This window comes from Sturnus vulgaris, chromosome 1 (genome assembly GCF_052056855.1).
Source record: "Sturnus vulgaris isolate bStuVul1 chromosome 1, bStuVul1.hap1, whole genome shotgun sequence".
NCBI lineage: Eukaryota > Metazoa > Chordata > Aves > Passeriformes > Sturnidae > Sturnus > Sturnus vulgaris.
This window is the reverse complement of record NC_142243.1, coordinates 121,227,742-121,244,597: the sequence shown is the minus strand read 5'-3', so window position 1 is coordinate 121,244,597 and position 16,856 is coordinate 121,227,742.

Here is a 16,856-nt window from a genome sequence, read left to right as displayed (position 1 = left end):
AAAAATTGTCTGCTGGGACCAGGTCTCTTCCTAAGCTAAGCAGTCATTTCTAGGAAAATTCCTTTCTAGGGTGAATGTATTTATACATGAAAATATCTGTACAATGTGTGCCCTGGACATGAGGTAACCCCTACAGAAGCACATCTAACCTGCCAGAAAGGTAACCCTTTATTGAAGTCTGGTGAGGTTCTCAAAAAGACAAGAGCCTTAGCATTTTTCCATATTTTACTTTGTATTTGAAGAAACCAGAGTGAGCAGGTCACACACAAATTCACACTTGCCCACGCAGCCACTCACATGGAAGGGGTGTCAGCTTTGGGGATGATTGCACTGAACCTACAGGTTGCCAACCACTGCACTGAGCAAAATGTTCTGCAGCTGGAATCGCTTTGAGAGTTTGAACTGTGTGCATTCAAATACAGAAATACAAGAATATGGCCATTGTTGACTATGCTTGTAACTATTACCTAGTGCTTGGAAACAATGTATGGTCTTAAAACAACCAGTGGTTGCAGGCCTCTCCTCTCTGTTTTTTTGCTAATTGCCTTGTTAATGAATTGTTGGCATGTGTTTGGGAGGCAAGTGTCAATGACTACACAGCAGAAAGGTGGAAATTGCAACAATGAACATGATAAGTAATGCCAAGCTCTAGGTAGATGTCTTGATAGCCTTTTGTGACACTCATTTAAATTTCAATTGTCTTTTTTTATGCACAGCTAGGACTGGCAATATTGAAGTCATATAAACAATATAAAACTCTAGCCATTTATTATGAGATTATTTATTTCAGTACCAGAGTTTTTCTTTAATAATTTATAAAGGGAGAAATAGCTACTTGTGAGGTTGAGATCTGAGTTGTTTTTAAAGATAAAGCCTGGGAAGTAGAGAAAATTCAGGGGAATAATACACTATGCAGCAGCCTAGCACTAGAGCAGGCTAGTTTTCAGTTATGCCATCTTAATTCTATATTGAGCCTAGTGTAAACTCCCTAACTGTGTTGCTGATCCCCAGGTAAATGTAGATTTTGGAACACAGCAAACAGGGACCACATTTGGAATTCTGACAGTGTGTGTTCAAGCTGCAGAGGGGTTCTTCCTCTGGATCTGATCCCATGTAACCTCTGATCTAAAGGTAAATATTCAGAGATTTGATGGTCCCTTCTCGCTATTATTGGGAAAATGCGGGTCTGAAGCACCAGCTGAGTGGCAGCCAAACGTGAGGACAAAGGACCAAGCTCTGTGAAATATCAGTGCTATCCATTTTTGTCACTGTGTTTGTGGAACAACGTGGGGAAAACCCCATGGACATTGTTTGGTACCACCCTTGGACCTGGACTGCAAGGCGAAGACCCAACAGGAGGGTGAACATCTGATCTGTGAATGGTAAGTTGCTTAGAAGGAGATACAAATATATACAGCATTTTGCAAATGAGTTGGAAAACAAACTACTTTCCCAAAAGGCTTCCATTTGAGCTAGTGAACTCTTCATGGAAAAATAAGTTATGCACAATGTATGTTCTTTATAAAATTTTGAGAATTTAGTATCTGTAAGAGGATGGTAAGGTGAACTCAGTTAACTTTTAAAACAGGGAAGAGATCTTTGCTCCTACATTTTCAAAACAAAAAGAAAACAAGAGATTTATTTCATTTTTAATGGAAATAAAAATAATTTTTATTATTGTTTCTTGCTCTAAAAAAGTATACAATACAATAAAGAGCAAAACCTTTTTTTAAACCACACTTTAAGTTTTATTTTTAATGGTTGTTCTCTTTATATTTTTGTCTCAAGAAATATTACTGAATAATAAAGCTTCAGATCTCAGCATAAAATTGCAATTCATCTATAGTTATTATAGTGAAACCACTGTAGTTATTCTTAGTTTATTAAAACTATAGTAAATCAGTACTAATAATAGTAAGACTATAGTAATCATATTGAATAATAGCTGCAAGTTACTATCCCCATATTTACTATACTATTATAATAATTACCGTTCAAATATATGGTTTTATTTAATACAATGCCTAAATTTACCATGGCAATTTTATTCAAGTTTCTTCCTATTCCTAGAATACAATAAGTAAAACTTCTGGTGTTACTGATGAACTAGGGAAACTTCATATCTATTTTTAAAAACTGTCATTAAAATGATTGGTAATTAAATAATATCATTTAAAATTTATAAATTTGAGGTTTTCATGAATGAAAAAAAATTGTCTTTTGTTGCGGTACAAGAAATTTTTGCAATATGATGAAACTAATTTTTGAGACTAAAAGAGAAAATAAATTATATGTTTAAAACATTTGATTGATTTATTTTCTTTAAAATTCTCCAAATATTTTTTGAAGTGGAAGACAGGCAAAACCAGTCTCTTTTACTATACTGTCTTGTCTTTGTAAAACAAAAGTTACAAATAGTGAAACTGGACAGAAAATACATAGGTTCTGCATGTGTCCGTGTATACAGGACTTTGTACACTCATACAAGATTATTGCAATTCCTGCATTTTAATGGGGCCATAAGGGGTAAATTTCACTTGTTTTTGAGAGCTGGGTGTGTCTCTGTGTTAGGCACTCCAGTTTCACACATTCAGAGTCTCATGACTTTCTGTAAGGCCATTTGCTTTTCTCATATTTGCCTTCCATATTCTTACATTTCTTGCCAAAACCACGCTGACACTGTTTTTGTGCATCCCACACTTCCTTCTGTAATATTTTCTGCATGTCACTCATTACAGGTTATTACTCAGAATATTTAGAAAATGTGATGACCTGCTCTCTGGTCAGACAAAAACCTACCTCCCAGTCTATGGGTGTCCCTTCAGATTTTATTTCATTGCTCCCTTGCTACGTAGGATTCACAGGAATGTCCACCCACAATCTGCCTCCTGCAGGCCTGGTGTTAAACTCTCAGGTCGGTACAGATCTTCCCTACCTGAGCTCAGAGAGCTAAACTTATAAAAGCAAGGAAGCTTTTAAATCAGACTAAATCAGACCTGGACTAGAATCAGACTATTTATGAGCTCTCCTTTCTGAAGAAGGATGGGATAAACCAGAAAATAAAGAAGGAAGAAGTGCACACAAATGCCTAAGCATGGGCCATTTCATATGCTATGGGATGAAGGCAAGAACCTTTCTTCAAGTAAGATGCATCAGATTTAAACTTATTTTACCTGAATATTTTAGTTAAACAAGGAAGAATAGGGTATTTGTTAATGTTTTCTCTCTCTTCCACATACAAAAATTACGGTGTCACTACACAGCCAGCATGATAACCTTTCTTAGTGTGAAGAGGGAACTTATGCTATTATGAAAGGGAAAACAGTTTAAGATTGCCTAACACAAGAAAAGGAATTTTAAGGTTAGGCAGTCACTGTATTAATTAAAGATTTACTTTTCAAGCAAAGATAAGCAGTGAGACAATATGGCCAGTCATATGCAATCACAATCCCAAGCACTTCCAGACAACCTGAATCTGGTAGAAACTAAAGTTGCTGAATTATCTCTAATTTGGCAAAATACAGTAAAAATAAATTTCAGACCATCTCCCACAAACCCCTAATGTGAAATCTATGCGAAAATAACTTACTCTTGAAAAAGTCTTCTTATCTTCTTCCTATAATTTTATGAGAAAGAAAATGCATAATTTGCTAGATATGAAAATTTGTGTCGCTCTAAGATTTGTGTCTGAAATTGCTTGTCAACATAGGCAAATAATAAATAAAATAATATGAATTGATAAATACAGTTAACAAAAAAATTTGAAATATAATGTATTCATATCCTGATTTGCCTGTCATTCAAGTTCTCTACATTTAAATAATGAGTTGAACTTCTTTTACTTAGCAGAGAAAATCCAATTTTTTGTATTTATCAAATTACAAAAATTTTAGTCTGTAGCTATACATATGTGATAAACTGGTTAGAAATGTATGCATATGCAAAGGTAATCAATGTCAGCATGATGGGAAAGAAGAACAAGAAGTGGAGCTGTAGGGAGTTCTGAATCACAAAGAAGCAAGATGAAAATACAGCTATGAACAGTCTGAGTGAGCCTGTGAGAAAGAGTTCACTCTGCCATGACAAAAGAAGTCACAGGGGAACATGATGCTTGCCAGCACAAAGAAATCTAGCAACAGGCAGGAGGTGAAAGTCAAGAACCAATGTGTATGAGGGGTCTAAAATAAATTTAATTCAGAAAGCGACAGAAAATTTCCCCCTAGAGGAGACCTTTGTTTTACGTTATCACAGAACAAGCAGAAACACAACTGAAGGGGTTATTGCTGTGTCTGCCAGCTGGAGGCCAGTCACTGGAGCAGACTTAATCATTAAACAGGATCCTCCACCCACTGGCAGGCTCTGATGGACCAAATTCTAAAAAAAACCTCTTTTCGATTGTGTGTTCAACCACTGCTGCAGCTCTGCAAGATCTGCAAGCTGCACGGGATAATATTATGATGAAGATGACTTATTTAATGTTTAAGCTTCAGTAGCAGATGTAACCCTCCACAGGGACAAAAAGCCCTTTCTGCACAGCTCCCTAGAAGCACACAGGGTCTCTGGGCAGGCCCTGAGGGCTATAAAGGTCAGTAGTCATCAGCAGCACGGGCTAGTTCATGGGACAAACACAAAAGTACAAACACCAAAACAGAGATGCACCTTTGAAAAACGGGTTTGCTAAAGAATGGCAATATGAGCAGCTGCTCTCAACTGTGCCAAACACGTAGGACTCTGCTGCTTGCTGTGTGCCTGATTTCCCTCCTACATCTGCAGTTGCACATGTCACTGGGGTTTGACCCTGATACTCTTGGAGCACTGGAAGAGCCTGGTGTTGTTCCAGGTGAGTCAAAAACATCCAGCCCCTTCCCAAGCCAGCAGCATTAACTTGCCTGAGCTCCTTATTAAAATGGCAATGTTTGAGGAATGCTGAAGGCTGCAATCCATATTTTTGAAGGCCCCAGTGGTGGGGAGTTGAGTGCATTGTCCTTCCAACAGAGTAAGAAGAGGGCTTGAATAGCGCTCCTGCCTACCTGGGCTGCTGTGCCAAGGCACTCGTGCTCCTGTCTGATTTTGGGAGGGTCTTAGACATGGATAGGTTAGTGAGCAGTAAGGTGCTGTCCAGTTTATAAAATATTTATAAAAATATACACTGCCTCTGTGAAAAATGGGTTGAATTAAATGCGCAAGGCCTTAATTTACTTCTTATTTTACTGAACATGTTAAAAGAAGAGCAGCATTCATCATGGTATGAAAAAGCAAAGGAAATAGACTGGGATAACTGGAAATACCCCTGTTACTTCAACACTTCAGTTTTCAGAACATTTCCCCAGCCAATGGCCATCCACACAGACTGCAAGAGGAAGGAAAAAATTGATTTTCCAGCTTCAAAACGACAAAATGTCAGCAATAAGCCACGTTATTCTTTCATAAAAAAAAAAAAAAAGAAAAAAGGGGAAAAAAAAGAAGAAACAAAAAATTTTGCAGTCCATGTTCGGTAGTGTATTTTCTAGAAAGCTTTTGAAAATGTTTTATCACATCAGTGTAAGCAGTCAAGTCTTTTTACATGAGAATATAACAGCGACTATTCTGGGTTAGATGGAGGGTTTATCTAACCCAGGTATCTTGTGTTTAACAGTGGCCAATAGCAAATGCCTAGGGAGGAATATAAGAGCAAGGCATGCAGTGATGCTCCCCGAGTATATGCTTTCAGCCACCAGAAATCCACAGCTCAGGGACATCCCGACCCAGAGGTGTTATCTCTGTGTTTAGTAGCCTTTGATAGATTTTCTTCCATGAATTTGTCTAACAGCTTTCTGAACCCCTGTCAGCTTCTGACATTTTAGTACCTGCAAAGCAGTAAAGCAAAGGGGAAGCCAGATGTGGAAGCCATTTTGATAAAAGGCTCTTCTTCTCAGCAGAGACAAGAACCTGAAGACTAACAGAGGGGCAGCCTCGTGTTCAAAATAAGAGTTTTGAACTTAATAATTTGTGAGCTACCTCAGAATCCTTGGTCACCACATGGGATTCCTGGGAATTGAAGTCTTCAGGACTGAAGCAATAGATAACATACAATCACTATTGTAAATGAGTCACAAGCTAGATTAACAGTGAAAAAAAACAAAAATACAGCAGGCCAAATTGACTCATTTTGAAAGCAGAAGCATTTTTTGAGAAAAACAATTTTCCCTGAAATTTCGTAGGGAACAGAGTGCATTTAAGGTAAATACACATTTATATGGGCACCAAGTTCAATCCTAAAGTTATGATGTCTGATAACTGAGTATCTGGGTTCTTAATATTCAACAGCTATATCACAAAATATTTTCTCACATTCTGAAAATGTTTTCAAACAAAGTATTCATTAGGGCAAAAGTTGTCTTCTACAAAGGAACTGCATCAAGCCAAATTCATCCTTCAAGTACAACTTGAGCCTTCAAAGAAGAGAATTAGGAAACATTTAAATACAGTTAAATGCTTCTGCAGTTTCTGTGGCATACACAGAGATGCTCAGATGACTCCCCTAACCCACAGAGCATGTTTTAGCATCACCATCAGTGCTGTCTCTCAAATATAATGTACCTGAAGGTCTCTGTAAATAGCTTTCCCTTGGAGTGCTGGCATCTAAATTTTTTTATAACCAATGCATGGTTACAAGCAGTTCTAAATGGCCTTGAAATGGCTAACACAGAATTATCCTTTTTTACTCACAAATCAAATAACAGCAACAAAAAAAATTCAACAAAATTCTATAGGAAACTAGGAATACAATTCTTGTAATGCTGAGCAGTTGTATATGAAGTCACTAGAAATTTGTTTGCTTTGGAAAGATAGAGTTAGAATTGGACCAGGAGCATCAGCAAATATATTTCTAAAATGTGAGTCAAGCAAAGAAAAAAATGAGCCAGCAAGCCAAGGGGAGCACAGGAAACCCGAATATCTCCATATCATATCCAAAAAATAAATAATTCAGTTGAGTCCCACCATATCATTTTCTCAGTGGATTTAGTGATCTCCCATGCAATATCATGCCACAGTACATTTTGATCTGCATCAAAATTAACAGTCAGCCACTTTGTGAAATATTATCTTTGTTAGCTTTACCACTAACAAAAATTCACTTTCAATTCTTCACTTCCACATAGCACATCTATTAAAGCAATCTGGGAAATTAGTTTGAGATAAACTGTACAGCAATTTTATTCATAGCCTCCCTGTATCTCACACTGTTAATCTGCATCACAGCTCACTAAATAGTGCCTAATGTTTATTGCATTTAACTGAATGTATACGATTCTGAGGGTACGCCAGGGACCGATTATCATAATTATACATGTTTCTATGGAAACCCACAAGTCTATCAGTTTTGATTCATTATATTGTTATACCTTCTAGCACTTTCTAATTATTAGGTGCCCATAAAAAAGTCTCAGTCTTGCTGTTACTATAGAAATGAGCTATAGACAGGCCTCAATTATTAACCCTTACGGGACAGGAATGGCAAGAAGAAACACAGCACTGGATAGAGGGTGGCTGTTTTAATAGCATAAAATATAAACTACTTTAATCTGCAATCTTAACTTTCTTTATTAGCTTCACTGAACTTTCTCATTTGTTTGAAGAAAAAAGTCCAGCTAGAAAAACAGAGAAAACAGCTTGGCTGTTTGCCACACAGTCCTGGATATGGGAAGTTATTTGCTCTGCAAATGTACCTCGGTGAGAATAGAAAATTCCCTTGAAAGACATAAGTTTCATTAACAGACTATGGAAAACACTGTAATGTTTGGTCATTAGAAATCTATAAAAAGTCTGTTAAACTAAATGAGAATATTTGTACTCTTCTCAGTGGCCTTCAGTCTAAAGCTGGCCTAAAGTGCCACTGGGTGATTGAGGGGAGGCTTGGTTTCAATGCCAGAATTACAGCTGTGTTCAGTGGGAAATCACAGGAAACCAAGATTTCCACAGGTGACTTCCATAAAGGAAGAATAATCCAGGAGAAAATGAGTTATAATGAAAGTAATGAAACCACTCTATTTTGATATGGCTATTTTAGTCTAAGTTAATGCTATTGCTTACTTTGAGATATAATATACCCATTTTCCTCCTCACCCTGTATCTTCTATCATAGCCCCATGAAACCTAAAAAGGACTGAGTGGTTTCACTGTTTCCCTAACCCTCCTTCTATTACAGTTTTCAATTAGAAGTGCCTTTTAGTTTAGATCAGCAAAGCTCTCCCAAAGTGACAGCTCACCCTTCACATTGCATATCTATTTATTTCGAAAATCAACACACCATTCAATAACCTGAGAACAGGCCTGATTGCTATGCTAATAGTATTCAAAAATATGTTGACGCCAATTGAAACAAGTAAACGAGGATTAATTCATAAAGTCAATAATAAAAGAGAAGGGAAAACATTCATACTTTTGCTTCTTTAGCTGAAATTTTATCTTGAAAGCTTCTCTCTTCTTGGAGAAATGGCCACAACACAGCTCATATGAGATTTCAGCTAATGCTTCAGTTTTCCTATCTGGAGCTGGCTTTATCGGGTACAGCTGGAAAAAAAAAAAGGCAGTGAAAAAATATCACTGCATATTCATGTCATTGTGCAATGGTCATGGCAGAGAACTTTTCAGTTCAAAGTTATGTACTTTTCGTTATGAGTTAAGGAAAAAAGCTGAGAATTTAAAATATATTCCCATGTTTTAAAAGACTCGCATTGTGTAATTAGCTGTAATCTACATATTCCGTTCTAAATCAGACTTCCACAACTTCCAGTCAATTAGAGCTAAATCACATTACATACAACAATGAATGAGATGTACATTTGCATTTATATGTAAGAACTAGCATAAAAGAAAGTGAACAGAGTGTCATTCTATATAAAGGTCTCGGATTTATACTATATTTTCAAGGACCCTTCTGTTCAACTCTTATTTTACTATTGCCATGGAGAAACCAGACTTGCTGCAAAACAAGCTAAGCAGCTAAAGAGAAAATTTAATCAGATAATTTTAAAAATCCACTAATTGGTATATTAATACGTAATTTATAAGGTATAATATGTTCGGCTCAATTAAAATAAAAATCAGACAGCAGAGAATATGAATATTTACACAATTTAGCATTTCCAAATAATGTGACAATGCACAGGGCCATATCCTCAGCTAAGTTCAGTGGAGCTTTGCCAATTTACACAAGATGAAGACCTTGCATAATATCTACCTTTTCCAGTCAGTTGCTCGTGGCTATGTCCTATAATTGTGACACACTCCAGGTGACAGCAGCATGGGAGTGTGTCCAGCAGTGTCCAGCAGTGTCCAGCAGTGTCTAGCAGTGTGCTGATGTGGGCAGTGAACACGGCTGACAGTGACATGCACACCCCACAGCTGTCCCATATTTGTATGCTGACTTGGTCATTCCTTTCCCATCTGCTTTAAGGTGAATAACAGCCCTTCAAGGAAATAGACAGAATTTAAGGATCACTTCCATCTTGCAGGTGAAATTGGACCTCCTGTGGTGTTCTTAGAGACATTGCCCTTGTGACAATGAGGTGCCACATTATTGCTCTGGACAGAGAGTCAAGTCCCACTGCCCTTCATTTTCAGACATTTCCAGTGTACTGGAAATGAGTCCATTAAAATTAACACGAATAAATTAATTAATCAATCTATTAATTAATTAATGATCGAATTAATTATTATCTATTAGGTAATTCATTGCTCAAGAAAATGTCATTCAGCATTTATCATACACAAAGTCTAGTGCTACAGGATTATATTTTCTACTTGATATATACCTTTTTTAACATATCTCTAATTATTTCATAAGCCACTGAAAAAAGCTTGTACCTAGCTATTTCTTTTCCATCTAAATATCAGATTATTTTAATAAATGTAAAAGCTGATCTCACATTTACACGAATGAAGAATACATAATAGCCAATACATCTCTGGCACCAAAGGGGCAATTCACGTCATTGCTGCTTAAAGCAACATTTTTGAGCCATCACAAATTAAAAGAAAATGTCTAAAATCTATGTAACAGCTTCTGTTTCATGAGAATTTCTAGATTTCGAAATATTTCCTGCATGATTAAAGAGAAACACCTTAAAATTGGGACATACATGTGCAAGAACAAATTAAGGGGAAAAATCAAGGGTAGAAACAAATTAGATAGATTAGTCATAAATGTTAGATTATTACAGCCACTGAGAATTACACAGAACCTCTTAACACAATATTTACTCTTTTTCAAAGGTGTTGAGTTTACAGACTAAGTTTGAAGTTGTTTTTAGAAGTTAGCTGAGGCTAGCTAAAGCTACTTATCTGAAATTGCTTTAGCAAAGATTTTTTGCTTATGAATATGTATGCTGTTTTGTACAAAGTATTTTACCAACTGCAGGAATATTAGTGTGAGCATACTCCTATCACTTCAAGTCTAGCTTCAGTAGCTGGTTGAATTGGTTTTGCACTCCAAACTCCTCAGGGCAGGAACCTTGTCTGCTGTGATGTCATGTCATAAAGACCATGCCATGACTTTCCCTCTCCTCCCTTATCATCTGTATTGAATAGAACTCTGAAGATGATACAAACCTGGGGGGGGTTGTCTGGGTTGTTATGCAAAAACTGATTTAGAGAAGCCAATGCTCAAAGTTCAAAGAATGATTTTTTCTTAGCTACATGGGTTCAGTTCAGCTATTATTTTACACCATTCATTATTTGAAAGGATTTCATAACCAAAGGAGGGAAAAGTTCAGTTAAAGAGTGAAGTCCTCTCCTACAAAAAGACATCCGATATGAAACTAATGTTCAAATTTCACCTTCTCTTAATCTTCTGACGTGTCTGATTAAACCATTAGTCATTCTTATTTTTCTATAGCCAGCTGTTGTCTTGACCTGAAGTTTTGAAACATGAAAATTTTCCTACTATTGAGCTTACAGCTTGGCTGAATACCTAAGTGCAGCTTCAATGTCTTTGTCAACAGATTTCTCAATTCTGCCAGGTTTTGGATAATTCCGAGTTCCTCCTCACTTTGATATTATGGCAATACAAAGCAAAAGAAATTCAGCCATTAAATACATGGATTGTGAGTGGGATTTTTAAACCTGTGAACACTGAGATTTTCCTAAACATATTCATTATAAAAACACCAGTATTTATATAAGTTTATATTAAGAGTTTTCATCGAAAGTACATGATTTTTTAACTTAAAATTACCCAGTGTCCTGGTGAAATACAGCACTTGCAGCAACATGGTGCCTGGATAAAAGTGTAAAAATCAATGAATTGCTGCAGTTTTATAATGAGACTCAAGGAAAAGGGAACAAAATTAAACTCCAAGTTATCACTGTTATTACAGTAACTAAATAAAGACAGGTGATTTACCCTCAAATCTTGCATCTCGCTGTAACTGGCAATTGACTCAAGTTGCAGTGACAAGGGCCATAGTTCATTTTGTGTTGGAATTGTTTGTGTATGTGGAAACTTCTGTGTAGGGTGATGTTTGCATGAGGCTAAAATCATCCTTTTTTGTGTGTGTGCATTACATTAAAAAAAGATGTGTACCTCTGAACAAATTCTCCTACTTCTGCTACAAGCAAGGAGCCACTGTCTGAGGACAGCCAAAGGGAAAGGAGTGTTCAGGATGCTCAAATGTCTCACCTTTCTGTGTGTGTGTAGGAAGGTGAGGCAGCCTGCTTAAGTAAACTTACACTCATGTGATGAATGAAATTTTCAGTTTTAGAGCTGTTGGATGTTGTTGGCCCACTGACAGTTGCCAGGCATAAAATGAGGGAGACATATTTGTCATACAACCCTTGCTCTCCAGACTGGATTTCACCTCTGAGCCTTTAAAATTAAAAGCATATAGTGATTTGTATAATTGATAAGAATGATGATCATTCTCACCCTAACTTCATGTCAAACATCCAAATGAGATTCAAAACTCAGCCTTGAAGAAGAGACAACTACTGTGAACCTAAGACTAAGGGACAAGCACTTGAGAGGAATATGAATACTGCTCACCAAAAATACTGGATCTTCTTTTAAGAGGATAGAAATTCTTGCACTCTTTTGCAAGAAGACCAAAGACAGGAACTGCATAACCATAGCAGAGGCCTTTGGTAGCTTTGAACTGTGCCCATATATTCATGCTGCCTCTCCAATACACATTGCCCTCTTCTGCAATGATCACCTGCAGCTGCCCTGCTGACCCTCTTCTTGCTCTCCCAGTGCCTCTACCACACACACATTTCCTCGTTTAAGTCTGTTTTTCCCTGGGGTCCTGGGACTCTTTGAGGGCCCAGGGCTAACTGCTCCTTTCTAAGCCCTCTATTGTCTGCCACATACCAAACTCCTTCTCCTCCAAGCCTTATAGATCTCTTTCTGCCTTTGTCTCTAGCTCTAAGTCTACTTATCTCATTCTTCCAAGTCCCTCTCCTTCTCTCTCTCTCATGGCTTTCTTTCAGGCTGTTCTTTACTTTAGCCTCATTCTTGCACAGTGTGGTCTCTTTGCCTAATCAGCCATGTGGCTCATTGCATTCGGGAGCCCTTTGCTATCTTTTGGGGTTTTTATAAAGTCTCCTATCACCATGGCATCTTACTGTATTCTCACAGCTGTGTTCATTGCTATTTTTGTATATTAATACATACATGCATATTATAATATTTGGTACAAACAAGCAAGAAGGTTTTGCTTGGGATGTTTTCTGTTTTGGGATGTTTTTCTTTGCTCTTCTAGACCCTTCTCAGTTTCTTGTGGTTATACAGATAAAGCTCTGCTATTCATAAATGCATTTTGAATCTTCATTAATGTCAGTTCTTCATTTCTATTCTCCTTGTCATCAACATTCATCTGTCCTCAGCCAGGAGTTAAGAGAGCATTTTCGAATGAAGGATTTGTAAAACTATTATTATAGCAGCAGGGAGAATGGCAGCATAATTAATAAAGGGGCTCAAAAAAAATATTTAAAATAATTTTTGTTGGAAAATTCGGTCTTTGTTGTTTTGACAAAACACTCTACAGGAGTGCCACTTTACTTGGATTATTATTGCTTCTTGCGTGGATTCATTCTTTCTGTAGCCACCTCCTTGCCCTGCCCCATTTGATTCCTTCCTGGTTTGCTCTGCAACCATGGCAACTCTTCACCTGGAGGTTGGACATTTGGCCAGTATCGTTAGGTCTGCTCCACCGAGTCAGCAGTTAAAGTCAGGGCAAGGGGGAAGCTCACATCTGGACAGCCTCCCCTTCTACATGCATGTACATCTGCTTTACCAAATTTTGCCATCCCAGGAAGACCAAAAGGGAAAAGGTCTTTCTCTCTTTTTTCCTTCCTTTCCTTCTCTTACTCTCTCCCTAGCACTCAGAGTATCTAGCTTGTAAAAATTCTTTAGGCTGCTTCAAAATTTAGTTGTGTAGCTAGTGCCAGTCAAAAAAGAATTGCTTCTTTGGCTTGTGTCATTTCTATGGAGAGAGAAAAGACAATCATTAGCTTAAGAAGGGTCATGTTTCTGAAAGCAACAATACAACTTTTCACTAAAGGATCTTTAAATAATTTCTATGCAATTAACTAAGTCTCACAACACTGCCCCAGAACTGATGTTATTGTACAGATGGAGAAACTAAAGGAGATTAAGTGACTTATACATTGTTATGTAAATCTGTGACAGAGCCAGTCACAGAACCCAGCAATTTTCTTTAAAGTCATGTGACACTGTATTTACATTTGCAAATTTAGCATTCTTCTCCAGGAGTCCATTCATAAAGTTCAGTTTAAGATTTTACTGCTCTTCTTGCAGTAATGGTCTTCCTGTTCAACATAGCATTTAGGAGCATATTTGTTTTCAAGCATGAAAATTGGTATGGTTAAGGGATTTTTGTTCTAGTTATTCCACTAAAACCTTTGGTTTAATGAAAATTGTCTGCCTTAAAAAAAAAAAGATTTTTTTTTTTCAAAATTTTGCATGGAACATTGATTTTAATTGATTTACATTCTCAAAGTAAAAAGCTAACACTTCTTTCAGAACTTATAAACAGATATATTGATCATTTTTTCTCAGCTCAAGATACTCTATCTACTTAACTCTATTTTTCTTACTTTGGCCTTATGAACCCATAAAGAGCAAAGAGCTCCATTCTGTGCTGGCAGCCAAAGGCCAAGAGACAGCATTGTATGGCCTTACTGTGTATGAAGTGAAAAAAGTCACTTTTAATATGCCAAATGCTAAGTCAGTAACAACTACGGGAATTGAACATCTTTCAGGAAAATTGTTCAGCACCAAGCAGAATTAGAAATAAACTATCATATGATGCTGTGCTTATTTGACACATTGTACTATTTGAAGTTTATTACCTAAGGTGCTTTGAATTTCATATTTAGCAAATTCTTGGATATACAGTAACACAGCATGATACTTCTGTGCATCCATCTAAATATTTATTAAAAACGAATGCTCTTGTTCAGCTAATTAATTATTGACTATGTTTTTCACTTTATTTCAGTGGTATATACACTCATACAGTATTTGCTTTTTTCACTCTATCATAACGGTAGTGATAGTACTCAGTTTGTGACCCATTATGTCTCCCAGCTTCTATCTACACATCTGAAACCTGGTCTATTGCTTCCTATTTCCTATTCAGTTCATCCAGTTCATCTGTCTAAGAGCAGATGTATGTATTCCTGCTTACTGAATTGTGTTCATTCTTTTCCAGCTGATTTCTTTAGATCAATTTAAGTTCTAATTCCATCTCTGGCATGCTTGCAGCCACTCCCACAGTAGTGTTCCCTGTAAATTTAATAAGCAAACTGCTATATTATGCATCTTCCAGATTAATAATGAAAATGTGCAGTAGTACCAAACTGGTAAGTACTCAAAATAATTTTTGATCAGTTTTGCACATATCTGGAGTTAAAGAGTTTTGTCTAGCTTCTTTATGAAATTCCTGTATAAGACAGTATTTATTTAAGTCAAGAATAGTAATGTTTACTGTTTCTCTTATATCCAGTATGCCCAGAACTGTATCACAGTGAACTGGTGTGACTGGTTTGTCTTTGAACCATGCTGAATGTACACCTTTTTATATACTTTGAGCAGCCTATAAATAATTTGTTTCATTATCTGAGACCATCTCTAGCAGAGAAGTGAAGCTGGTTAGTGTGCAGTTTCTTGTCTCTTTTTACTCTGTTATCATAGTCTTTACATATGGCCTTCCCAGCTCTTCTGAATTATCACCTCTGAAAACACTTCAGCACTGCTTTAGCTTACAAGTGTATTAGGAATTTCATTACACCTATTCATTTGAAAATGAATGCGTTATCTTTGTACTTTTCTAAATGGTTGTCTTAACCTGAGATTTCACAACTTTCCTTGGTGTTAGTAATATTAACTTCCTGACCACTCGCAGAATTTATAGTGTAGACATAAGCAGAAATTAACTATGTATACTAGTTTCAGTTTTTCAATCTCTATAAAGTAATGGTCTTAATCTTCCTCGTCTTGCTCCTACTAAAACTGCTTTCTTTTCACCTTTCATGTATCTTGTAGAAAGTTTCTTGGTTTGTCCCTTGCCAATTCTGAATTTGTCTCAAAACCTTCTGCTATTTTTTCATATTCATCTATAGTCATTTGAATTACTTCATACTTTCTATATTCTTTATTTTAGACTTTTACTAAAGAACTGATGATTTTACAAGATTGATCTCTTAGTATAGTTCCCACTCTTCCTCTGTACTGGAGTAATTAATATTAATTCTTTACAGGAATTTATTTCCTTACAGAATTTATTTTCTTTGTTTATCCATACACCTCATCTTTCTCTGCAACTATTAAGGGCTCCCTGTTTGAAATGAACTACTTTTATATTATAGGGTCACATCTCCTTTCCTGAAAGATCTTGAACTCTTTGGCACTGTCACTTTGCCTTCAGTCTCCACATTTGCAGCTAGTCCTCTTTGAATGATCAGAACCAAATTTAGAGCAACCAATTCCACAGATACCTTTTTATTTCTATAACTTGGATATAAAAGCATATAAAAAAGACACTTAGGAATTTCTGAACCACCAGCAGAAATGCTTGGCTTTTAAGAATGGTTGTACATTTGAAGGCCACAAATTAACTGTCAGCTTCTCCTAAGGGAAGTCCAGCAGTCAGCTGCTAACAGGGCATTGGTCCCTCAAGAATCCTGCCACAACCTGAATTGTTGAACTAATGAATTCTTGAGCATCTGCACTTAAGGATGTAGACCATAATGAAGATGAAATCAATATTGGCATGTCCATTGTCTATCATAGCCCCATGAAATTTTCAAGAAATGAAGACTGTATGAGGTTAGATATAAATTAGTGGGGTTTGTGCTGAAAATATAGTAAATATAATACAGATTTTTGTACACTATTCAAACACTATAAAACAACCAATTTGCACTCCAGAGACTAGCTGTAGTTGTGGTATGCTCGGCATTCACTTTTACTTAGTGACGAACATTTCTCTGTGGGAAACCAAGGCTTGGATAGTTAAAAAGTAAACACCAGCAGGCTAATAAAGATCTGTGCCCCAGCCTCCTGTTTGGTACAGTTTGGCAGCAGGTCAGATACCCTCAAAGTCATCTCTTTTGAGGCATTAAAGTAAAGTTGATAATTTCATGGTCTCACATGTCTGCATATTTACCTCAGGTTATAAAGTACCTGAAGTATTTTTCAAAACAACTTTGCATAACAACTTCATTTTTCATGAATAATTACATCCGCACAGTCTTGTTTTCATTACTTTTTCTTTCAACATTAGGGACTCAAAGTATCACTTTCGGAATGAGACACCATTTTTCTGTGTTCTCTGTGGCACATTGAAGATAGA